This window comes from Protopterus annectens, chromosome 3.part1 (assembly GCF_019279795.1).
Source record: "Protopterus annectens isolate FY-2018-M chromosome 3.part1, PAN1.0, whole genome shotgun sequence".
Taxonomy (NCBI): Eukaryota; Metazoa; Chordata; order Ceratodontiformes; family Protopteridae; genus Protopterus; species Protopterus annectens.
In genome coordinates, this window is record NC_056732.1 from 1,131,833,178 (window position 1) to 1,131,843,701 (window position 10,524).

Sequence of the window (10,524 nt, forward strand, 5' to 3'; positions counted from 1 at the left end):
ATAGATTCCTTTAGGGTTCTTTGGAAGAATTCTAGGGTTATAGTATCCCTCAGTATGAGTCAATAAACACACCAAATTGCCGTTGTGACCATTTCAGTAAACAACATACAAGTTAAAACTATCATATATTACATACTCATTGTAAAACTGAACCTTTACCTAAAACCAAAACTTAACACATCTAAGACGTCGGTTGGCATTACCTGGCCCATGCTGGTGCCTCATCTAATGTCAGCATGTGTACAGCTAGCTCCTTTGAATATATCTCAGTGCTCACCAATATCAGAATACTAGTCCTTGCCCTTATAGCTCAATACAAGGGAATCACAGGTCAGAGGGTTTCCTGCCCTATCCCTGAAATAAGAGGATGCTGAACTATAAAAGAGGAATACAAGGGCATCACAGCTGCAAAATGGCCATCCACAACCACATGCTGTTCCACTGAACAAGCCCTCTTGATGTGTAAATAGATGACTTCCAGAAGTGGTATGAATAACATTGTTAAGTAAGCCAGGGATGAATAGATGGTCTGAAGGTGAATCTAAAATGAATGAATGAAAATATGAAGTAATTTCAAATAATTATTAAATTGACTGTATCAAGTAAATCTCTAGCATAAGATATCATTAATATAAACAGATGATTAGAAATTGAACAAATCAAAGCCCAAGTTATTCAAATGTACACCATCAATGTCATAAAAGTCCTTGTCTGCATTGTGAAGTCCTCATGTTCGATCACATGTATGCTCATAGATCCTGCTGCCTGAGCTAATGTGTGACTGATAAAAGTGTTTCAATAACCCAATGGTAGCTGACCTAAAAGTCCTTGTCCAGTAGAATCTAGGATCCAAGGCATACCAAAAAATTGCCAGGTCCGATAAAATCATGGCTAATAGGATCTTCAAGAATGCAGTCAGATCATTTTCTCCCAAGTGTATGATCAGGATATTAGGAAAAGGCCAGTTGTTAATTAAATGAAGCTATTAATCCCACCACTGAAACCAGGATAAACCTGAATATGAAGCCATTAATTCCACCACTGAAACCAAGATAAACCTGAATATGAAGCCATTAATCCCACCACTGAAACCAAGATAAACCTGAATAACCTGCCCAGCATAACTATCCAAAACTTGTAGTCCAGGACAGTTTATACCTTTCAGATGGATTGCTGCCTTCTTTGCTACTGTTAGAATAAAGGAATGTCCTATGATCCACAAGACCTTCATCTTTCTAAAGCAAAATAGTGATGTCATTCTCTAATGTAAGAAAAGAAGGCACCTAAGTTCTACCCCCTGTTTTTTTTAAACTTGTGTAGAATGTCCAGCAAATGCAAGGTCAGAGGTCCTACCTATTCTGAATGAATTTGATGAATAACCCCTGACAGTGATGCCTAGATGGGACACATCATTGAGAGGAGTATTGTTAATATCTTTGGGTCATTATGTGTCTGGGGTTTAGACAAAAAAAAACTGGAGGATAAGCAATAATATCATTCACTAATTTATGCAAAGAAGTAACCCAGTGTACTGGTCAAGGGATTTAAGACCTACTCTTCTACAAATAAACCTGCTGGCCACAGCTAACTTAGTCAGCCTTGGATCATTTTAGTCAGATTAGGACAAAATATTTCATTAAAAAGACATTGCCCTATGATACAGATTGTAGCAATTCATTAACACTGGACATCCTTAAATACAATCAAGCGAGCATGGCTGACCAGAATTCAAATGAATGGAAGTTGTCAGATGTGTAGAAGAGACTCTTGATGAAGTGGCAAAGAAGGTGGTAGCCTATAGGGTTTCTGTGTTTCTTAGATTAAGCCTTTCAGTTTAATTCAACCTCTGGCCAGTCTGGGAACTAACTAGTGGCTGGTGATATCACGTAAACCTAAAGAGTGAGTTAATCATGCTAAAGCTACTGTGTAGATGCGAACTGTGGTGGAAACTTATCCCATTACAAAACTCTGTCTGTATTATAAATTAGATTACAAATGTGTTGGATCAACTTCTGCTGTTTTGCAGCAAACCTTTGTAGAAAGCCTTAAATGTTTGTAATGATGAGGAATAGACCTTAGTCCTCCTTGCCCTGGAGCTGGATAGAAGAAATCTGGTCACTCCTCACCAGTCAAACAGATCTCTGGAAGTATAGGTCTGCCATATTGGAATGCCATCTGATGGAACAATGAGGTCTGAAAGTGAAATAAACTGTCAGCTATACCATTAAGCCTTTAAGGAATGCGTTGTATTGTAAAGTTCAAATTGATTTGTAACCTTAATAAAACTAACCATCTTAAAACAGAGGGCACCCATCTGAATTTGGATAACCTTTTTTTGGTAAACCATGAGATGCCGCTTGGTTATCAGAGTAAAAAATACCTTCCTGTTGGAGAAATATTCTTTTCAAATGAGAGTGGCTTCCCAAATTGGGAGTAATTCTAATAATCTTTCTTCAGACTAAGAAGTATGCCATCTATCCAAACAATCCCACCCAACCCCAAGCCTGTTGCTGTATCAGTAAAAGGCTTATCCAGTTTAGCTTGTTGAATGGTATTTTAAATGCTGAAGAAGGAACATTGATTACCAAGCCCAAGCATGTAATGACTTGGAGGGGGTCATTTAGTTTGTCTGCTGCAAGGAGAAGACTCAGTTCAGTACATAAATCCATGAAGATTTGCATACATTCCAAAGCACCGTCTTTCCTTTCCCCTATTATCAGATAATCATCTAGTAGTGAATGGCAACTTAAGTGGGAGAATGACTCTGCCAGCACTAGTCTAGGCTCGTGTTAAATGTTTCAAACACCAAGCAGGCCAATGGGAATTGCCATGTCAAAGCAAATTTTGTCATCAAAAGAAAATCATAACAATTACCAATCTTCTTCTTCGAGGGGAAGGAAGTGGAAAGCAGACTAAATGTCTAGCTTGCAAAGACAAAGATCTTAAAATTCTTTACAAACTTTGGCAGCTTGTTCTAGGGGGTTGTAGTGGACTTTGGACTGTTCACTGACAATAAAGTCATTAACAGGGAACACTGAAAGTCATTAACATGGAACACTGTTGGATGAGAAATGTAAAGAAAGAGACAGTATTCCCCTTATTTCTTCTTTGGAACCAGCCCCAATAGGGTAACTTTTAAAGGAAGGCTGCAGTAGTAGTGTGAAGGGTTCAGCATCCTGTCCTGTTTGGAGTTCAACTTTAAGCAATTTTTAAAATTTCTCCTTCTGTTCCTTTAATAGAGGATAGATTTTTCACAATTCTGTTGTCTCTTGGGACTGAAGAACCAATTGCAAAACCAAATGAAAGCCCTCAGAAAAAGTGGACTGCCTGTTTGTTGGGATAGGATGGCAATTCTGACTCTGGAATCTGATGCTCTAAGAATGTACATGGCCCTAAATGGAGCTTCCCCCTTTGACCCCAAAAAGTGGCTTTTCCTCTGGAGACAAAATCTTGACTGGGTATAGATGATATGCCATTTGTCAAAAGGATGTGTGCTGATTAATGGTTATTCCATCTTTGATCAGTATCTAACAGCAGGGTTATTCTTACCTTTTGTAACCAAAAGTGAGCGAACCTACATGCTGACCAGGAACATTTGCCCTTGTTGAAAGCCCAGCATTGTTTCAGTTCATGTGGTTGTCTAATGGATTGATGGTAATCGGGTTGTTAGGTCTATCATGCATAATGCTGAGCCAAATGCTGGGGTGACATAGATCCCAAAAAAGTGATTTATTCATGTCTCCCAATTTTCTGAACAATTGGTTGTACCAAGACTACTCTATCCCCCGCCCTCAATATGATGTCCTTCCCTGACTGCGAGAAAATAAGACAACAGACAGAGAGCCTGTTTTGGGATCTTTCTTAATCAGGATTGCCAAGTGCATGGTGAAACCTAAAATGCAATTATCCCAATTTCTCAAAATGGTTTTAGTGGACTCTTTTTTGCCCAGTGTGGCAAGGGCTGCAACAAGATCCTTCAATCCTGTATGCTCTGCCTCAATTATTTAAGGTGTGCCATCTGTGTTAACAAAACTGAAGACATCTGAGGAATCAGCAATGAGAACTTTCCCTTTAGCATTCTGTGTGTGTAATGTGTGCTGTGATATCAGAACCTGGGGTGTAAAGACTGAACTGAAGAGGTTAGCTATGGAGCTAAAAACTGGCTAATATTGGCCCATGAGTCTACTGATACATACTCAAAGTTTACTGATATATCTTTTTTGCAAAGCAGAGCAGTTGTGGCATGATTTTGAATTGCTAGTGCTGAAGCTCCGGGGGGGGGGGGGTGCAGATTGTAGGTAGAACTCCTTTGGCTTGATGTGCTAACACTAAGGCATCTAGTGCCAAAATTATTTTCTAAAACCATACAGAATGGTTTGCTGTACCTTCTTCAGGCAGAAAACCAAAAACCTCCTCAGGATAATGTTCTACACCTTGCTCTTCCCATGCTACAGGTATTACTAAGGCAGAAAACCAAAAACCTCCTCAGGATAATATTCTGCACCTTGCTCTACCCACACTACAGGTATTACTAAGGCAGAAAACCTAAAACCTCCTCAGGATAATATTCTGCACCTTGCTCTACCCACACTAAAGGTATTACTAAGGCAGAAAACCTAAAACCTCCTCAGGATAATATTCTGCACCTTGCTCTACCCACACTAAAGGTATTACTAAGGCAGAAAACCTAAAACCTCCTCAGGATAATATTCTGCACCTTGCTCTACCCACACTAAAGGTATTACTAAGGCAGAAAACCTAAAACCTCCTCAGGATAATATTCTACACCTTGCTCTACCGTGCTACAGGTATTACTAAGGCAGAACACCTAAAACCTCCTCAGGATAATATTCTGCACCTTGCTCTACCCACACTAAAGGTATTACTAAGGCAGAACACCTAAAACCTCCTCAGGATAATGTTCTACCTTGCTCTACCCACACTAAAGGTATTACTAAGGAAGAACACCTAAAACCTCCTCAGGATAATATTCTGCACCTTGCTCTACCCACACTAAAGGTATTACTAAGGCAGAACACCTAAAACCTCCTCAGGATAATGTTCTACCTTGCTCTACCCACACTAAAGGTATTACTAAGGCAGAACACCTAAAACCTCCTCAGGATAATATTCTGCACCTTGCTCTACCCACACTAAAGGTATTACTAAGGCAGAAAACCTAAAACCTCCTCAGGATAATATTCTACACCTTGCTATACCGTGCTACAGGTATTACTAAGGCAGAACACCTAAAACCTCCTCAGGATAATATTCTGCACCTTGCTCTACCCACACTAAAGGTATTACTAAGGCAGAACACCTAAAACCTCCTCAGGATAATGTTCTACCTTGCTCTACCCACACTAAAGGTATTACTAAGGCAGAACACCTAAAACCTCCTCAGGATAATGTTCTACCTTGCTCTACCCACACTAAAGGTATTACTAAGGCAGAACACCTAAAACCTCCTCAGGATAATGTTCTACCTTGCTCTACCCACACTAAAGGTATTACTAAGGCAGAACACCTAAAACCTCCTCAGGATAATGTTCTACCTTGCTCTACCCACACTAAAGGTATTAGTAAGGCAGAGCACCTAAAACCTCCTCAGGATAATATTCTACACCTTGCTCTATCCATGCTACAGGTATTACTAAGGCAGAACACCTAAAACCTCCTCAGGATAATATTCTACACCTTGCTCTACCCTTGCTACAGGTATTACTAAGGCAGAACACCTAAAACCTCCTCAGGATAATATTCTGCACCTTGCTCTACCCACACTACAGGTATTACTAAGGCAGAACACCTAAAACCTCCACAGGATAATATTCTACACCTTGCTCTACCGTGCTACAGGTATTACTAAGGCAGAACACCTAAAACCTCCTCAGGATAATATTCTGCACCTTGCTCTACCCACAATACAGGTATTACTAAGGCAGAACACCTAAAACCTCCACAGGATAATATTCTACACCTTGCTCTACCCGTGCTACAGGTATTACTAAAGCAGAACACCTAAAACCTCCTCAGGATAATATTCTACACCTTGCTCTACCCGTGCTACAGGTATTACTAAGGCAGAACACCTAAAACCTCCTCAGGATAATATTCTACACCTTGCTCTACCCATGCTACACGTATTACTAAGGCAGAACACCTAAAACCTCCTCAGGATAATGTTCTGCACCTTGCTCTACCAACACTACAGGTATTACTAAGGCAGAACACCTAAAACCTCCTCAGGATAATATTCTGCACCTTGCTCTACCCACACTACAGGTATTACTAAGGCAGAACACCTAAAACCTCCTCAGGATAATAATCTACACCTTGCTCTACCCGTGTTACAGGTATTACTAAGGCAGAACACCTAAAACCTCCTCAGGATAATGTTCTACACCTTGCTCTACCCATGCTACAGGTATTAGTAAGGCAGAACACCTAAAACCTCCTCAGGATAATGTTCAACACCTTTCTCTACCCATGCTACAGGTATTACTAAGGCAAAACACCTAAAACCTCCTCAGGATAATATTCGACACCTTTCTCTACCCATGCTACAGGTATTACTAAAGCAGAACACCTAAAACCTCCTCAGGATAATGCTCTGCTCCTTTCTCTACCCACACTACAGGTATTACTAAGGCAGAGCACCTAAAACCTCCTCAGGATAATAATCTACACCATGCTCTGCCCATACTACAGGTATTACTAAGGCAGAACACCTAAAACCTCCTCAGGATAATGTTCTGCACCTTGCTCTACCCGTGCTACAGGTATTACTAAGGCAGAACACCTAAAACCTCCTCAGGATAATATTCGACACCTTTCTCTACCCATGCTACAGGTATTACTAAGGCAGAACACCTAAAACCTCCTCAGGATAATGTTCTGCACCTTGCTCTACCCATGCTACAGGTATTACTAAGGCAGAGCACCTAAAACCTCCTCAGGATGATGTTCTACACCTTTCTCTACCCATGCTACAGGTATTACTAAGGCAGAACACCTAAAACCTCCTCAGGATAAAGTTCTACACCTTTCTCTACCCACACTACAGGTATTACTAAGGCAGAACACCTAAAACCTCCTCAGGATAATATTCTGCACCTTGCTCTATCCATGATACAGGTATTACTAAGGCAGAGCACCTAAAACCTCCTCAGGATAATGTTCTACACCTTTCTCTACCCATGCTACAGGTATTACTAAGGCAGAACACCTAAAACCTCCTCAGGATAAAGTTCTACACCTTTCTCTACCCACACTACAGGTATTACTAAGGCAGAACACCTAAAACCTCCTCAGGATAATATTCTGCACCTTGCTCTACCCACACTAAAGGTATTACTAAGGCAGAAAACCTAAAACCTCCTCAGGATAATATTCTACACCTTGCTCTACCGTGCTACAGGTATTACTAAGGCAGAACACCTAAAACCTCCTCAGGATAATATTCTGCACCTTGCTCTACCCACACTAAAGGTATTACTAAGGCAGAACACCTAAAACCTCCTCAGGATAATGTTCTACCTTGCTCTACCCACACTAAAGGTATTACTAAGGCAGAACACCTAAAACCTCCTCAGGATAATATTCTGCACCTTGCTCTACCCACACTAAAGGTATTACTAAGGCAGAACACCTAAAACCTCCTCAGGATAATGTTCTACCTTGCTCTACCCACACTAAAGGTATTACTAAGGCAGAACACCTAAAACCTCCTCAGGATAATATTCTGCACCTTGCTCTACCCACACTACAGGTATTACTAAGGCAGAACACCTAAAACCTCCTCAGGATAATATTCTACACCTTGCTCTACCCATGCTACAGGTATTACTAAGGCAGAACACCTAAAACCTCCTCAGGATAATATTCTGCACCTTGCTCTACCCACACTAAAGGTATTACTAAGGCAGAACACCTAAAACCTCCTCAGGATAATGTTCTACCTTGCTCTACCCAGACTAAAGGTATTACTAAGGCAGAACACCTAAAACCTCCTCAGGATAATGTTCTACCTTGCTCTACCCACACTAAAGGTATTACTAAGGCAGAACACCTAAAACCTCCTCAGGATAATGTTCTACCTTGCTCTACCCACACTAAAGGTATTACTAAGGCAGAACACCTAAAACCTCCTCAGGATAATGTTCTACCTTTCTCAACCCACACTAAAGGTATTAGTAAGGCAGAGCACCTAAAACCTCCTCAGGATAATATTCTACACCTTGCTCTATCCATGCTACAGGTATTACTAAGGCAGAACACCTAAAACCTCCTCAGGATAATATTCTACACCTTGCTCTACCCTTGCTACAGGTATTACTAAGGCAGAACACCTAAAACCTCCTCAGGATAATATTCTGCACCTTGCTCTACCCACACTACAGGTATTACTAAGGCAGAACACCTAAAACCTCCACAGGATAATATTCTACACCTTGCTCTACCCGTGCTACAGGTATTACTAAGGCAGAACACCTAAAACCTCCTCAGGATAATATTCTGCACCTTGCTCTACCCACACTACAGGTATTACTAAGGCAGAACACCTAAAACCTCCACAGGATAATATTCTACACCTTGCTCTACCCGTGCTACAGGTATTACTAAAGCAGAACACCTAAAACCTCCTCAGGATAATATTCTACACCTTGCTCTACCCATGCTACAGGTATTACTAAGGCAGAACACCTAAAACCTCCTCAGGATAATATTCTACACCTTGCTCTACCCATGCTACACGTATTACTAAGGCAGAACACCTAAAACCTCCTCAGGATAATGTTCTGCACCTTGCTCTACCAACACTACAGGTATTACTAAGGCAGAACACCTAAAACCTCCTCAGGATAATATTCTGCACCTTGCTCTACCCACACTACAGGTATTACTAAGGCAGAACACCTAAAACCTCCTCAGGATAATAATCTACACCTTGCTCTACCCGTGTTACAGGTATTACTAAGGCAGAACACCTAAAACCTCCTCAGGATAATGTTCTACACCTTGCTCTACCCATGCTACAGGTACTACTAAGGCAGAACACCTAAAACCTCCTCAGGATAATGTTCAACACCTTTCTCTACCCATGCTACAGGTATTACTAAGGCAGAACACCTATAACCTCCTCAGGATAATATTCGACACCTTTCTCTACCCATGCTACAGGTATTACTAAATCAGAACACCTAAAACCTCCTCAGGATAATGTTCTGCACCTTTCTCTACCCACACTACAGGTATTACTAAGGCAGAAAACCTAAAACCTCCTCAGGATAATAATCTACACCTTGCTCTACCCATACTACAGGTATTACTAAGGCAGAACACCTAAAACCTCCTCAGGATAATGTTCTGCACCTTGCTCTACCCGTGCTACAGGTATTACTAAGGCGGAACACCTAAAACCTCCTCAGGATAATATTCGACACCTTTCTCTACCCATGCTAGAGGTATTACTAAGGCAGAACACCTAAAAACCTCCTCAGGATAATGTTCTGCACCTTGCTCTACCCATGCTACAGGTATTACTAAGGCAGAGCACCTAAAACCTCCTCAGGATAATGTTCTACACCTTTCTCTACCCATGCTACAGGTATTACTAAGGCAGAACACCTAAAACCTCCTCAGGATAATATTCTGCACCTTGCTCTACCCACACTACAGGTATTACTAAGGCAGAACACCTAAAACCTCCTCAGGATAATATTCTGCACCTTGCTCTATCCATGATACAGGTATTACTAAGGCAGAACACCTAAAACCTCCTCAGGATAATGTTCTACACCTTGCTCTACCCATGCTACAGGTATTACTAAGGCAGAACACCTAAAACCTCCTCAGGATAATATTCTACACCTTGCTCTACCCATGCTACAGGTATTACTAAGGCAGAACACCTAAAACCTCCTCAGGATAATATTCTACACCTTGCTCTACCCATGCTACAGGTATTACTAAGGCAGAACACCTAAAACCTCCTCAGGATAATATTCTGCACCTTGCTCTACCCACACTACAGGTATTACTAAGGCAGAACACCTAAAACCTCCTCAGGATAATATTCTACACCTTGCTCTACCCATGCTACAGGTATTACTAAGGCAGAACACCTAAAACCTCCTCAGGATAATATTCTACACCTTGCTCTACCCATGCTACAGGTATTACTAAGGCAGAACACCTAAAACCTCCTCAGGATAATGTTCTACACCTTTCTCTACCCACACTACAGGTATTACTAAGGCAGAACACCTAAAACCTCCTCAGGATAATATTCTACACCTTGCTCTACCCATGCTACAGGTATTACTAAGGCAGAACACCTAAAACCTCCTCAGGATAATATTCTGCACCTTGCTCTACCCATGCTACAGGTATTACTAAGGCAGAACACCTAAAACCTCCTCAGGATAATATTCTACACCTTGCTCTACCCATGCTACAGGTATTACTAAGGCAGAACACCTAAAACCTCCTCAGGATAATATTCTACACCTTGCTCTACCC